Consider the following 15,670-nt stretch of genomic DNA (forward strand, 5'->3'; position numbering starts at 1 on the left):
CAGAGGAATGGAGCAGGAGAAAGTCTCAAGCAGACCATCTAGTCAAAGAAATGGCAACAGGACCTTGTGAAGTTAAGAGTGAAGAGCAGACGTAAAGGTTCCAAGCTTCAGGTTTAAAGAGACAAAAGCTGCAGAAAGCAGGTTTAAAGCGAGAACAGCTTGCAAGAGGCAAGAAAGTCCAGAGAGATGGTTGATGGTCTATAACTCTTTGTTATGGGCATGTGAAGCAGTGGTGTAGTATTGACGGTTGAGTCAGTGACAGTGAGTGCATGGAAGTCAGCTTGAATGCATGTGGTGACCCAGGGGAGAGGAACATCTACAGGAGAGTTCAAAACCCTGGAGGTGAACCCTTGCGGAAAGCATCTGAGAGAAAGCATCAGTTTGGGAGAAGATTCCAAAACGAGTTGTTGAAGAGGGGAGATTGGAAACCTTCATGTGAAAGATAGAGTTCAGCAAGTCTGGTTGGCTCATGGTGGGACAAGTGTCTGGGGGGGAGTTGATGAGAGATCCATAGCATCTGGTTGAGGTGGCATCTGTCACTTGGTTTCAGAGTGTGGTGTGTCTGACCACAGGATGTCTATTGGTTTACATGGACTATGTACTTTTTGTGGACATTAGAATACAAGATACTTGAATCTCAAACTTTGTCTACTTGAAACAAAATATTATTGGTCCCTAACAAACTTAAAAACCTGGGTATCTGGTCTAGGATCATAACAGTCTTCATATCCTTCCTAAAGTGTTCTGCCCAGAATTGGACAATACTCCAACTGGGGCTGAACTATCATGCATAACATCCTGGCTTTTGTACTCTATGCCACTATTTCTGAAGTCCATGATCCCATATGCTTTATTAACTACTTTGTTAATCTGCCCTGCCACCAGCAAAGATTTGTGCATAAACACTTAGAAACACTATAAAGCCTTACAGCATAGAAAGCAGCCATTTAGCCCATTGTGTCCATGTTGTGCTTGTATCGTCTCCCCTCATTCTTCCTTCCAAAATCCATCTTTTCACACTTTTGAATTTTAATTTAATCTTCCAAACATCCACCAATTCCACCGGACCAGCCTATGTCCTTTTAAAAGTTTTTTCTATCTTCCTTCCTGTTTATTACACTTGCAGGCTCCATGACATCTACAAATTTCAGAATTGTGCCCTGTCCATCCTAAGTCTGAGTCATTAATGCATATCAAAAACGGCAATGGTCCTCTTATTTAAAACTTAGTAATCATCACTGCATATCACCCTCCAGTCCAAAAATAGCCATTCAACATTATGCCTTCTATCCCTTTCTATAATTCTACCACTGAGCTAATTTTACATCTGTGCTACTAGTTCCCCTTTTGTCACATGGGCTTCAGATTTGCTAACAAGCTTATAAAGTGTTTGGCAAAGTACCCCCTTTTGAAAGGCCACATATATTTGTTGTATAATAACTTATATTTATGTAGTGCCCTTAACATAATGAAACACCCCAAGGCTCTTCACAGGAGCATTATAAGACACAGTATTACACTGAGCCACATAAAGAGAACCAAAAGCTTAGTCAAAGAGGTAGGTTTTAAGGAGCGTCTTAAAAGGGTGAAAGTGAGGTAGAGAGCCAGAGAGGTGTAAGGGGGGCATTCCAAAGTTTATAAAGGAATTATTTATAGTTTTATTGGACAAAACACACTTTTCTCTTCTCGTGATATAACAGGAAATGACCATTAATAAGATTTGAATGCTATAATGACAGTGATTAATGGAGATCATCGAAGATAAAGCTGCAAATAGAAGTCTCAAGACACAAAAGTGCTTTTCAAAGAACTCAACTCATGTCTGAGAAAATAAAAATCTCCACTAGTACTTTCAAGGTTTTGATAATTGCATTAACCACTTCATCTTTAGTCTGAGTTCATGATGTCAAACAGTAGGTCTTGTGTTTTCTCCTCGCCATCCCCAATCCCTCCACCCCATCCAATTTTCTTTCCGCTTCTCCTGAGGAATTTGTCTGATTCATGCTGGGCTCCATGGCCACTCTCAGGGAGCACTGTAGGCATGAATGGTCTTTTCCAGCACGCTAAGGCTAGCTATTATAGCATAGCAACAATTGATTTTCACTGTCCCCAATATTGTCATCACATGAAACAACACTGACTGCATTTTTTCTCTTCCACAGTCCAGGGGTGCTCAGGCCAATTGCAGCACCCAGGCTAGTTCCCTAGTCAGGACCTGTGAATGAAACACGTTTTATGCATATTTATCAAATGAGCATTTTCATAGACTCTCAACACTATCGCAACCATTTCTTATAATTCATTCATCAAATGTGGGCATCATTGGCTAGGCCAGCATTTATTATCCATCCTTAAGTGCCTTTGAGAAGGTGATGGCAAGCTGCCTTCTTGAACCGCTGCAGTCCATATGGTGTTAGGGAGGGAGTTCTAGGATTTTGAGTTCAAGCTTCTTGAGTGTTGTTGGAGTTACACTCATCTAGGCAAGTGGAGAGTATTCCATCACACTCCTGACTTGTGCCCCACAGTGCTGTTAGGGAGGCAGTTCTAGGATTTTGACCCAGCAACAGTGAAAGAACAGCAACATATTTCTAAGTCAGGATGGTGAGTGGCTTGGAGGGGAACTTCCAGGTGGTGGTGTTTCCATGCGTCTACTGTCCTTGACCTTCTTGATGGTAGTGGTCATGGGTTTGGAAGGTGCTGCCCACGGAGCTTTGGTAAGTTTCTGCAGTGCATCTTGCAGATGGCACACACTGCTGCCACTGTTCGTCGGTGGTGGAGGGAGTGAATATTTGTGGAAGGGGTGCCAAACAAGTGGGCTGCTTTGTCCTGGATGGTGTCAAGCTTCTTCAGTGTTGTTGGAGTTGCACTCATCTAGGCAAGTGGAGAGTATTCCATCACACTCCTGACTTGTGCCTTGCAGATGGTGGACAGACCTTGGAGGTTCAGGAGGGTTTGCAGGATTCCTAGCTTCTGACCTGCTCTTGTAGCCATGTTATTTATATGGCTAGTCCACTTCAGTTTCTGGTCAATGATAACCCCCAGGCTGTTGACAGTAAGAGATTCAGTGATGGCAATGCCATTTATAACTTAACTTCAATCAGTAGCAGATATCAAGCCAGGAAAAAATACCACGATCATCACTGGTAAACAATAATATCCATTGAATTATTTTTCTCATTAAAAAACTGAAATATCAATAATAGATTCCTTCCATCTGTTCATAATCTTTATACCTCTATAACATGCATTTGTATGAAACTACTATCTTAGCACCATATCATGGCAAAAGCCCAAGCTATTTGCACCAATAGAAGCTCTGCTTTATATTCATAAGGCAAATTACTTTCAAAATATCCAGCTTAAAATTCAATTTGTACCAGAATTGGAAAGCACAAGAGACAAAAGAACTCAAGATTTTGAATTATGGCATGACTCTGCAAACATTTAAGCTGAACACACCACCAGCTTTGCCACATGTAAGAGAATCACGGGAATGGCTTAACTTAAAGCATGGCACTTTGTAATACACAACTAAAGACACATTTTCATGCTTAAATAGGAGTTAGATCTATTATGGAAACTATACTGAATACTATTAATTTTACCAAACAATTATTGTCTCAAAATGTGTTGTTCACATACTGAAGTTGAAAAGTCTTCACAGCAGATGTATTAAAGCACATCAGTTCCTTAAACTTCATTAGGCATTTAACTGAGCAGACTTCCTGCCTCAAAGGTTATGCATAACTTTCACTGTTCAGTTCCAATAGAATTATTTGCAGCCTTCATGCTACAGATTTTAGAAAATCTGATTTATATCGCTTCTGTTTGCATGACTTTACTTTCTGATCTTGCTTCCTTACCTGCCAGACTCTGCTTCCACTTTCTCATCTACCTGATATTAATCTCACATCAATTTCAAACTGGACTCAATTGCTTGCCAATGACATCTTCACTCAACTGCCTATTGGCCAAGGCCAAAATGTATCCAGTGATAAGTACAATTACTTCTCTTGACATCAAATCTACATTGAACTGTGCAGAAGGGGAAAATCTAAATGGAATGTTATTCTCATTTTAATAAATTGAAATCTGTGCTACTTTTAAGTATCTCCAAATGTTAGGGAAAAAAAACTTCTGCTGTGTTTCAAAACAACAACTTATATAGCACCTTTAATGTAATAAAATGTCCCAAGGTGCTTGACAGAGGCATTATAGAACAAAGTCTGAAACTGAGCACGTAGGATATATTAGGACAGATGACCATTAGCTTGGTCATAGAGGTAGGTTTTAAGGAGACTTGCTGAGTTTTTCCAGGTAATTCTGTTTTTATTTTGTTTTAGGTTTTAAGGAGTGCCTTAAAGGAGGAAAGCGGGGTAGAGAAGTTAAGGGAGTGAATTTCGGAGCTTACAGCCTAGCCATTAGGAGGCAACACCAACAATGATGGAGCAATTAAAATCAGGGATGCGCAAAGGCTGGAATTAGAGGAGAGCAGATATCTCAGAGCATTGTAGAGCTGGAGGAAATTACAGAGATAGGGATGGGCGAAGCCAGGGAGGGTTTTGAAAACAACAGTGAGAATTTTAAAATTCAGGCGCTGTTTAATCTGAAACCAATGTAGATCAGCAAGCACAGAAGAGGAGTATGAATGGGATGTGATGCAAGTTAGGACACGGGCAGCAGAGTTTTGGATTACCTCAAGTTTACAAGAGGGTAGAATATGGGAGGCCGGCCAAAAGAGTTAAAATAGTCTACTCTAAAAAGTATTAGGTTCGATACATGGCTACTGTGTGCTCACATAACACAACTCAGTGTCGCACAAAGTATCACTCTGAAGATGGAAAATACAAGAAAATCAATTCAAGGTGTTTAAGGGAACTTAAACTACAGAAAATGTCAGAGCTCAGGAAGTCAAATTTCTGTTAACGAACATATAGAATATAAACTGTATAATAAAACAAATCTACTATTTCAAGAGCATCAAGAACTTGGCTCATGTTTCTATTCATTTTATACTGTATGATTCACATTAAACAAAACTATTGACTTCAAAGCGGTAGGTTATGAGGGTGATCCACAAAGAAATAGTTAACTTTCAAACAACATATTTCTTTGATCCACTGATCTAATTTGGCATTAAATAGAAAGGAAAATAGAATATTATAGCCACAGTTTTTGCGAGGTAAAATAGCTACATTATATGCAATCTAATTAGTGCTGTCACAGATTAAGTAAATTGAATAAGATTTGTACCTGTAAGGATTACAAATAATGGCCATTTGTAAGTCATGTCTGAAAACAGGCAGTGGTTTCACTAAAAAAACAACTTTTAAAGCATAGCTTCCTGTTGGTAGATTAATGCTTCCAATTACAGCTTATATTTCATTTTATCAGGAGTCGCCATTTCAAACAATATACATCCAGAGATATATCACTAACTACATAATTGGTTCATTAAGGCACTGCACCATTGAGTTCTTGATGGTAATTTGCCATCCACTAAGCTCGAGACCCCAGAGAACACCGACAAAACAGCCTTACGGAAAGAGCATACTGAACCAAATTTAAGATAATTGTTAGAATCTTCCACATTTTAATAGGTTAACACTGCCAATATACTGAATGTTTTTACGCAACTCTAAGAAACATGTATTGCAACATGTTCTACAGATTTTTGTAGCACGGTTTTGGTGTTTCTCGTCAAATGTGGGTTTACACTCAATTCAAAACCTTTTATATTGCATAAAATGTACTAAGATGTTTCATAGAAGTGTAATCAGAAATCAACACTGTACCAAAGGAGTTATTAGGTGTGACTAGCAGGTTAGCCAAAGAGGTGGGTTTGAAGGAGTTTTAAGGAAAGGCAGAAAGGATTAGTGAAAAGATGCCACAGTTTAGGGAACAGCAGCAGGAAATGGTTGAACAAGGTGAGCAGTGGATGCAGAGTCACCAAAGGACTGCGGAGTTGGAAGTTTCAGAGATTACAAAGGGTGATGCCATGATGAGATTTAAACTCAAGATGCAAATTCTAAATCCGAGGCAATACTGAGTGGGAAACAATTTAGATCAGTGAGCACAGGGGTAATGTGCAAGTAGGAATTGGTGCAGGATAAGATAATTCACCATATTAAAAGTTTTCAATTTTTAATATAGAGCATTGAGCGAATAACAGAAATTTCGAGTTTACATTCTGGTTTTAGAAAAGTAGAAATGTCAAATTAAAGAAAATATCAATTATTTCCTGCAATCTAAGATTCTTGGAGAGCAGTGGGAAAGAGAGAGGAAAGATGAGGGAAGAAAAACGAGGATAACCAAAGATCAGGTGAATGCAGAGAATATTGATGGTGGTTGAACTGAACCAAAGAATACATGGAATAAATCTAAATCAAAAAGCATTCATTCACTATTTCAAAGAATACTGAGGTACTTTTGAAAATTAATTAAACTAAAAAGTTGGCCGGGGGAAGGGTCTGGATGGAAATCAGATCCTAAACAATGATGAAAACATGGATGTTAACAAGTGTGAATGAGTTCAGTAACTCAAGAATATATTGGAATCAGTTATTAGTAATTGATAGAAAAAGCAAAAGGAGGAGGCAAATCTACAATAAACTCCAACATTAGAGGCAGTTCGATAGCAAAATCCTTCGCTGAGAGTTCTAATGCTACAATGGCGATGAGGCCTGAAGCCCAATATCTGGTAAGGATTAGGCCTCACTAGTCAGGCACAGGGAAAGTTCCCTGCACCTGAATTTTGACCATGGAGTTCAGGAAATGGAATTATCTAGCTCTAGTAGATCAGGATAGACTGGGAGTCTCAAGAAGTAGATCATGTATGAAGTAGAACACTATAAGTAAACTATTCTTAATATAAGTTTTCATGTGAAAGAAAAAATATATAAAATTAGGAAAATGCCATTAACTAGTAAAGTCAAAATAACATGAGAAATGGACAGATAAAAACGTGAAATCAGGAAACACACCTTAATAGGAGAATCTCAATTGACCAAATATAAAATTGGAATGGCAGAGTCGTTCAGAGTCTGAGTCAGAAATCAAGTGCATGATTGCTTCATTACCCAGTGTTCAGGGAAATGTGATGCAATATACATTTCAATTTCATACTAAGTGAATCAATAACATACAGGAAATGGAAGTTATTCCACCTCCCAAGTGATCACTAAAATAATCAAGTTCAATTCATTTCCTACACGTCAAAGTACCACTCCACCCTGGTCTCTTGCCCACATGTCTGTCCTTGGCTTGCTACATTGTTCCAGTGAAGCTCAACGCAAACTGGAGGAATAGCACCTCATCTTCCGACTAGGCACTTTACAACCTTCTGGACTGAATATTGAGTTCAACAACTTTAGATCTTGAACTCCCTCCTCCATCCCCACCCCCTTTCTGTTTTTTCCCCCTCCCTTTTCTTTTTTCCAATAATTTATATAGATTTTTCTTTTCCCACCTATCTCCATTATTTTTAAATCTATACCTTTTATGCCCTTTTTGTCTTATTTCACCCCACCCCCACTAGAGCTACCTTGCTTGTCCTGCTCTCCACTCTTAATTAGCACATTCTTTTAGATAATATCACCACCTTTAACACCTCTTTGTTCTTCTGTCTGTGACATCTTTTGGTTATCTCCTCCTATCACTGCTTGCTTGTCCCAACAACCCCCCCCCCCCCAACCTTTTAAACCAGCTTATATTTCACCCCTTTCCTATTTCTACTTAGTTCTGTTGAAGGGTCATGAGGACTCGAAACGTCAACTTTGCTCTTCTCCGCCGATGCTGCCAGACCTGCTGAGTTTTTCCAGGTATTTCTGTTTTTGTTTTGTTTAGGGTCCAACAGTGTTACTCACAATAAGTGCTTGTCATGGAAGAATGAGTCCAAAGCTAGTCTTTTACCTCGAACAGGTTTATTCTAAAAATGGCTCTGCAGTGTAGCAGACTCTCCCAGTCCCTTCCTGTTACAGCCATTTATAACTCTAGAGTCAAAACCAAATAAGCTAAATTAGCATTTATGGATGAATCAATGGCCATCACCTGTTTTAACAAGCAGTTGTCTTAGCAATATACTCTTTCGAGTTATCAACAGTCACAGATTGCAACTCTTTGAGTACAATCACAGTTCTTGTTTTTCCGGGAGTGGGACATGAACCCACAACCCTCTGATTCAAAGGCGAGGGTGAATTGAGCCACAGCTGACACCTCTTCTTAACAATATAATTGCTATACAATGAATTGCCAGTCAACAAGATAATTATTATTGGACCTTGACAATGTAATAACTGATACATTGACACACGGCATGTTAATAATTTTTAAAATTGCAACTTTAACCAAAAAAGAGGACAACTTAAGAAAATTGGCTATTATTTAACAGCACTTCAACACAGGGCAAACAAAATAACTTTACAGGCATACGTGTTGATCATGCAGGGTAAGTGCAAACTGAACAAGTGTAATCCGAAATGGACCAAAACAATCACAAGTAAGGAAAGTAAGTCAAACCATAAAACTCCTCCAGGAAGGAAGGTGAGGTGAAACAAACAAGGTGAAGATAACTTTGAGAAACATGTTAAAAAGGTGGCCAAAGGAGAGAAGAAAAACTTGAAAATTAATCTAACTGCAGGTGTGAAACAGAATGGTGAGAAATTTCTCCAGTAGTTTTACAGCAGTGAGCAACCATAGTCAAAATGGGAGAGCCCTAAAGAATGCAAATTGGCCAAAATGGAGGATGAACAATAAAATAATTAATGTACAAAGTAATCCACATACGATTAAAGACTGATGAAACTAAAACATTAACCCTGTTTCTAACTCCACGTATGCTTCCTGATCTGCTAAGTATTTGCGGCATTTTGAGTTTTTATTTCAGGATTAAAGAAATTCAATTTTAATCAATGTGGAGATCCAAGAAGAGTTAAAAGAGCTGGATGGAATTTATCCTGTGGAAGTGCAACAGAATTTCATCTACATTGTATTTTGATGTGGCTTATTTTATTACTGGAAGCAGCATTTGAGGTTAAAAACAAGTAGTCGTTTGCTAGTACAGAATTTGAGTATTGCTAAAAAGAGACATGCTAAGTTTTTCATCTTGCATTCGTCAGGACAGCTCGCAAGAAAATAACAGTAAAGGGAACAACAATTTATACTGCATGAGAAAAGTGTGCTGATTGGTTGCCAAGTGGACTCTGATTGGTAGAAGTGTTGCCATGGGGAATGCAGCAGGAAACAGTTAACTGCCAAACTTTTTGTTCAAATTCAAACCAGGCAGGTTGACTCTGAGGTCAAGGCATTGCCATGGGGAAAGAACCAGCGAATGACTATCCCCCAAGCTTTTGTTTATACAGAAGGAGCATATCCACACATTGTATCCTTTTCAACTGAAGTTTGGGGGAATAGCCATTCTCTGGCTCTTTCTTCATGGCAATGCCTTGATCAGAGTTGACCTGTCTGGTTTGAATTTGAACATAAAGCTTGGCAGTTAACTGTTTCCTGCTGCATTCCCTGTGGCAATGCCTCTACCAATCACCAATCACTTCTCAAGCAGTAAGCTGTTGTATTTTCCTGTGAGCTGTCATGAGTGCAAGACAAAAAGCTTCGATAGCATGTCTCTTTTTTCAACAATACTCAAGTTGAAAACAATTCATACATAGGTATGATTGGCCATTTTACGTTGTTTTCTGCATGAGTGAAATAGTTTACATTAATATCTGCCATGCAGAAGGATCAATTCAAAAGTAAAGTTAAAACAAAAAATGCTGGAAACATTCAATAGATCAGGGAGTATCTGTGGAAGAAAAACAGAGTTAATGTTTCAGGTCAATGCCCATTCACCAGAATTACACATCAGAGAGGCACTGTTCTTAAGAAATGCTTTGTCAATACGTCCGTCATAGAATAATACAGCGCAGGATGAGGCCATGTGTCACAATGCGACTGTATCAGGTTCTTGAAAAGGTTGTGTTTATTTGTGTCGCAACATTAGGGGAAGCATTTCCTGCATATACATAGTGTCAGCTGCTACATTAAAACAAACAAGGTTGCTTGACACAGACTAACAATATTGTGCAGTCCTTGACCAATTGCAAGCTCTTGTATCCATTTTACCTATCATTTATCAGCTGTCCCCTCTTTAAAACATGCTTCTGATGATTCAGTGAATGAAGATGAAATATAACTGGAAATTGCAGTAAATGGGATTCCCAACTTACAATGAACTCAGACTGTGGAGAATTCACTAATATTTTTGTTAAAAATCAATAAAAAATATATTTAATAAAATGCTGAAGAAATTTATTATCTCATATAGGATTCAAAATAAAGGCCCTGGGATTAAGAGTCCAATTATCATCCAACTGAACTATCTGACCTGTGAGGGGCTCCCTTCACAAAGCTTTAGCATGCCAGGGGAAAAATAGCATTTAATAAACACATTTATTTTGTTTATTTTCATGGTCTGAAACTATCTCAAAATGTTAAAATCTTATTGAGTATATCGCACAACCATGAAACATTTCTTTACAGGTGTAGTTGAGAGTACTATCCTTTTTAGGTGCTCTTTGTACTGTTGTCTGAGAAAAGTTGACTCTAAGGGTACAAGGTTGTTGAACCAAACTGAAAGGATATTTGATGAGTGATCTCTCTTGATGAAATCTGTTCTCAAAGAATCTTGCCGAAAGTAAAGAGTATTATGAACAGTAAGAATCACCCCTTGGCTCAGTATTACTGCTGGATGCGTTCAGGGAAAAGGCTACAATCCCTCAGATGCAGGACAAATGGTTTTTGAACTCACTCGTGCTTTTCTCCACAAGAACTTTCCACAGATGTTGATGAATGGATGATGATTTACCCTCATGATGGGACTAATTTTTCCTATTCCTTACTCCTTGTCAATTTTATGGTTTTACTGTCATTCACTATTTTAATGTGCAGGAATCATTTTTTAAACATATTTAATCAAAGTTAGACTTTTGTGATGGGGCAATTTTCTATTGTTATTACTCACATAAGTAATTTTTTCATAAATGAGCAATGCACCCAAAATGAATTTCCAATGGACAACAAACTGAATTTGCATTTTATTAACAAAAAACTACTGCAGATGCTGGAAATCCAAAACAAAAACAGAATTACCTGGAAAAACCCAGCAGGTCTGGCAGCATCGGCGGAGAAGAAAAGAGTCGACGTTTCGAGTCCTCATGACCCTTCAACAGAACTGAAAGCAGTTTCATCAGTTCTGTTGAAGGGTCATGAGGACTCGAAACGTCGACTCTTATCTTCTCCGCCGATGCTGCCAGACCTGCTGGGTTTTTCCAGGTAATTCTGTTTTTGTTTTGGATTTGCATTTTGTCTGATTTTTTTTTAAAAGGATTGTGGCAAGTCACTGACATTCTATGTGGGATGTTTGATCTCTGTGTAGATGTAGCCGTTTTACTACCTCAATATCATTGCACATCTTTTGCCACCGGTGTCAGGAACAGTTGGCATGCACCAGCAGCCAGTGTGGATCGAGTGTGCATGTGCAACTGTTCCAGCCACACTTCTGGTCGGTGACAGTGTTTTCAAAACTTTGTAATCTCTATCTGATTATTCCCACTCTTTTCCCACAGCCCTGTAAAATTTTCCTTTCAAATATTTATCCAATTTCTTTTTCAAAGTTATTACTGAATCTGCTGCCACCACCCTTTCGGATAGTGCATTCCAAATCACAACTCAGTGCATACATTTTTTCCCTTGTGTCCTCTGGCTTTTTAAAGGTAGTTGGCAGCTTTTTAAAGGTAGTTAGCAATCGGTCTCCTCTAGTTACCAACCCTTCTGCCAGTGGAAGCAGTTTCCCTCTGTTTACTCAAAACCTCTATCAGATCTCCTTTATCAAATTTGGTCTATTCTATTCAATTTGCTTAGCAGATAGTTGCTTGCAGATAGTTAGGCTAGAAAATATCTCAATTTTCCCCTGGAAATTGCAATTCCATTTATTGGATGAGAAAGTAACTGACAGCACGAACATGGCTTTATAACTTCAAAGGGATTTAAATTGCATTTATCCTGCTTACTTATATACAGTTTTCAGCATTCCAATCAATAGAATGGTTCTGGAAAAGCTAGGCCAGTTTCAAACCAGTTTACTTCACAGCGAAAGAAGTGAGTTTCTGTTTTGAAGTTTATTTAAGGGGAAAAGGCAAGCGACAGCTTCTCTATATAAAAAAAGTCTTCCATTTATATAGTGCTTTTCATGACCACTGGACATCTCAACAGGCTTCACAGCCAAAGAAGTACTTTTTGAAATGTAATCACTGTTGTAATGTAGGAAACGCAGCAGCTAATTTGCACTCAAACTCCCAGAGAGAGCGATATGGTAATGACCAGACAATCTGCTCTTGGTGATGTTGATTGAGGAATCAATATTAGCAAGGACATGGGGAATAATTCCCCTGCTCTTCTTCCAGAAATGCCAAGGGATCGTTAACATCAGCCAAGCAGACAGATGGGGCCTTGAAACTAGCAAAACACCCAGGTAACATACAAACATGTAATACAAACATAATGTTTGGTTCATTGTATAATTTTATCTAAACAGTTTAATTTAAATAAAAAGATTTCCAGGTCCTGTTTATCAAAATGTGACGAAGATTTTGTACTGGATTTTCAATTACTGTGATGGCAACACTGAGCCTCTTGCTCAGGCTTCAAAGTGGTCTAACTGCCTCATTTAGAAAAAAAGGATATCACAGCAGTGCAACATTGTAAAATCACATGTCCTGCAAAATCTACCAAATGGATTTGCTTGGGACTTAATTTACAAATATACTTCAGACAAGAATATACGTCCCAATTGCAAGACAGACATATATGGGGAGTTCTGATTCCACGATCAGCCCATAATTGCAAAACCCAAGACAAATGTCTGCTATTAGATGTGATTCTATGATTGGGCAGCACTTGCTGAACAATCCTGAGTGAGTTAATCACTACTCTAACAAGCAATTTAAGATAATCAGCTGAGCTTGTAACATGGCTCATTTGTGGTTGCTTTGAGTGACATATATTCAGATGCAGGAACTAGTTCTCTGTAAACAAAAGAAACATGTTCAAGCCTTGCACCTTCATCGAATTACCTGGAAGCCTGTAGCTCCCCATTGCTTTCTCCATGGCATCGCCTCGGCCAAGCAGAGTCAACTCGCCAACTAATCTGCACCCTTTTCTCGTGTAGTATAAATTCCTGCAATTGTTTGAAACTTGGCATTCATGCATTTGTCTTGAGTGCAAGACCAAAAGCTTCGGCAACATGTCTCTCTTTTCAGCAAGATTTTAGATTGCAAGAAGAAACAGTTCACTTATACAGACAGTCATCAGGGCATCTGAATGATAAAACAGTGTTTTAAAAGCCTGAATTACAACGGTGCCATATGGTTGGTTGAATCCTGCACCTGTCAGGTAAAGGGACCTTCATTGCTCATCCATCTAAACCATTGATACATTTGTATAAGTTACGTGATTAATCTATTTTCAAAATTACATTTTAACTTAAAAAAAAACAAGTTTTTGAAAAGTTTGAACACAGGATTTTGTGGGCACCTAAAATTTACTGGACCTTGCATTCAAGAATTTAGAAAAAGTAAAGTTGTAATTGTGAAACTCTTATAGATAAATAATTGATTCAGGCTGACAGAACAGGAAGGTAAATAAACCATTACATTAGTACTTTGTTGTGTATTAAACTTACATGGTAGAGATAAAAGTATCTTCAGGCACTGTTTGGAAAACAATTCCACTCCCCTTCTCTATCCCCATATCCCCCCCACCTCCCCCACCTTTCCATTTTCATTCAAAGTGAGTAAAATTACTAAATTTACTTGTTTTCTTTCCATCTTTACTGCCATGACTATAGTGTTTTAGATTGGTAGCATCCAAAATCTTGCAGGGCAACCAACTCAAAATGTTCACCTACAATAATCAATGGAAGTATAATTTTTCAAACCTATATGCAATCTAGATCATTGTTGAATAAGTCATCTGCCAATTAATGGAATACATTAAGTTAAAAATTGTAAAATGTTCTAGTTAAATATGAATATGACAACCTCAAAATTGTAACTGTACTATGAGATTGTTGTGTTTTGGAACTTTGATCTTTAAAGATCAAAGGGAGACCCAGGTCGATTTGCCGGGGCGATGGTGTAAGGTTTTCACAATTGGAGACAATGGCAGTAGCCTCTGAATTCACAATAGGTAGACTCCAAGTCTCCCAAAGTCAGAGTGTTAGGAAATAAGAGACGGTTTAAGTAAGTTATATTTGTATTTGTGGGTGTTAGGAATGAGTTTTAGCTTTAAAGTTTAAGTTTGATTTGTGTCTCTGTATTTGTGTTAAGAAAAGGTCAAATTGAGTTTTAGTTTCACTTTAAAAGGTGCTACATTTCTAATAAGAGTTTTACGACTTAATAAGTTAAGCACACACAAGAGTAGAAAAAAAGAGTGCTGTAGTCAAGCAACAGGGGTCCCTCCCACAGACACACACAGAAAAACTAACGAAACAGCAGTTTTGAGTTCAGTTTGAAGCCAGGACTCCAGCGAGACTGGACACTGGGAGAGGGAACTGCAGGGTGAAAACAGATTTCCCAAAAGAATCTGAAGGTCCCAAGGCCAAAGAAGTGAGACAGAAACAGGGGAAAGGCCAAAGCAGACCTTCTAGTTAAAGAAAGGACAGGAACCTGGAAAAGGTCCTGTTAAGTGAAATTAAGAGTGAAGGGCAGGGAGAAAGGCTCCAAGCTTCAGATTTAAAGAGACAAAAGCTGCAGAATGCAGATTTAAAACAGTAATTGAGAACAGCTTGCAAGAGGCCAGAAGGTCCAAAGAAACAGCTAAAGGTCTGTAACTCTTTGCTATGGGCACATAAAGCAGTGATGCGCTGTTGATGGCTGAGTCAGTGATAGAACATGGAAGACAGCTTGGTGACCCAGGGGAAAGGAACATTGGACGGAGAGTTCAAAACCCTGGAGGTGAACCCTTGCAGAGAAAGCAGTGATTTGGGAGCAGATTCCAAAGCAAGTTCTTAGAGAGTGGAGATTGGAAACCCTCGTGTGAAAGGCGGAGTTCAGTGAGACTGGTTGGCTCATGGTGTAACAAGAGTCTGGGTTGAAGAGAGATCCATAGCATCTGTCTGGAGTAGCATCTGTCACTTGGTTTCAGAGCGTGGTATCTGACCACAGGTCGCAAATTGGTTTGCATGGACTAAGTACTTTTTGTGAACATTAGAATATAAAATAGCTTGTGTAATTTGTGTTACCCTTACACATCTGTGAAAAGGTATAGATGTTGGTGAAGGAGTATTGTGAAATAGTTCTTTGTTTCTTATTTAATAAATGTTTTATTCTTTTGTTAAAAGTTCATTAGCTAACTCTGTTCAGTAGCGCCTCTCCACGTATCTAAACAAACAAATAAAAGTTAGGATCTGTCAAGCTGGGTGGAGCCCAGCTTGTTCAGTCGTAACCTCAGCTGGGGATAACAGGAAAACGTTACAGGTATTATCAGGAAGAGATATTAAAGTATATAATGTTATTGGAATTTTTTTAAAATAGAGGTTTAGTCTGTGTGTGTTAATTGCATTAAAGCCAGCTAGTCTGGGTGCTTTGATGTATAGTAGTTTTGAGGTGTAAACAGT

This window comes from Cetorhinus maximus, chromosome 14 (assembly GCF_964194155.1).
Source record: "Cetorhinus maximus chromosome 14, sCetMax3.hap1.1, whole genome shotgun sequence".
Classification (NCBI taxonomy): domain Eukaryota; kingdom Metazoa; phylum Chordata; class Chondrichthyes; order Lamniformes; family Cetorhinidae; genus Cetorhinus; species Cetorhinus maximus.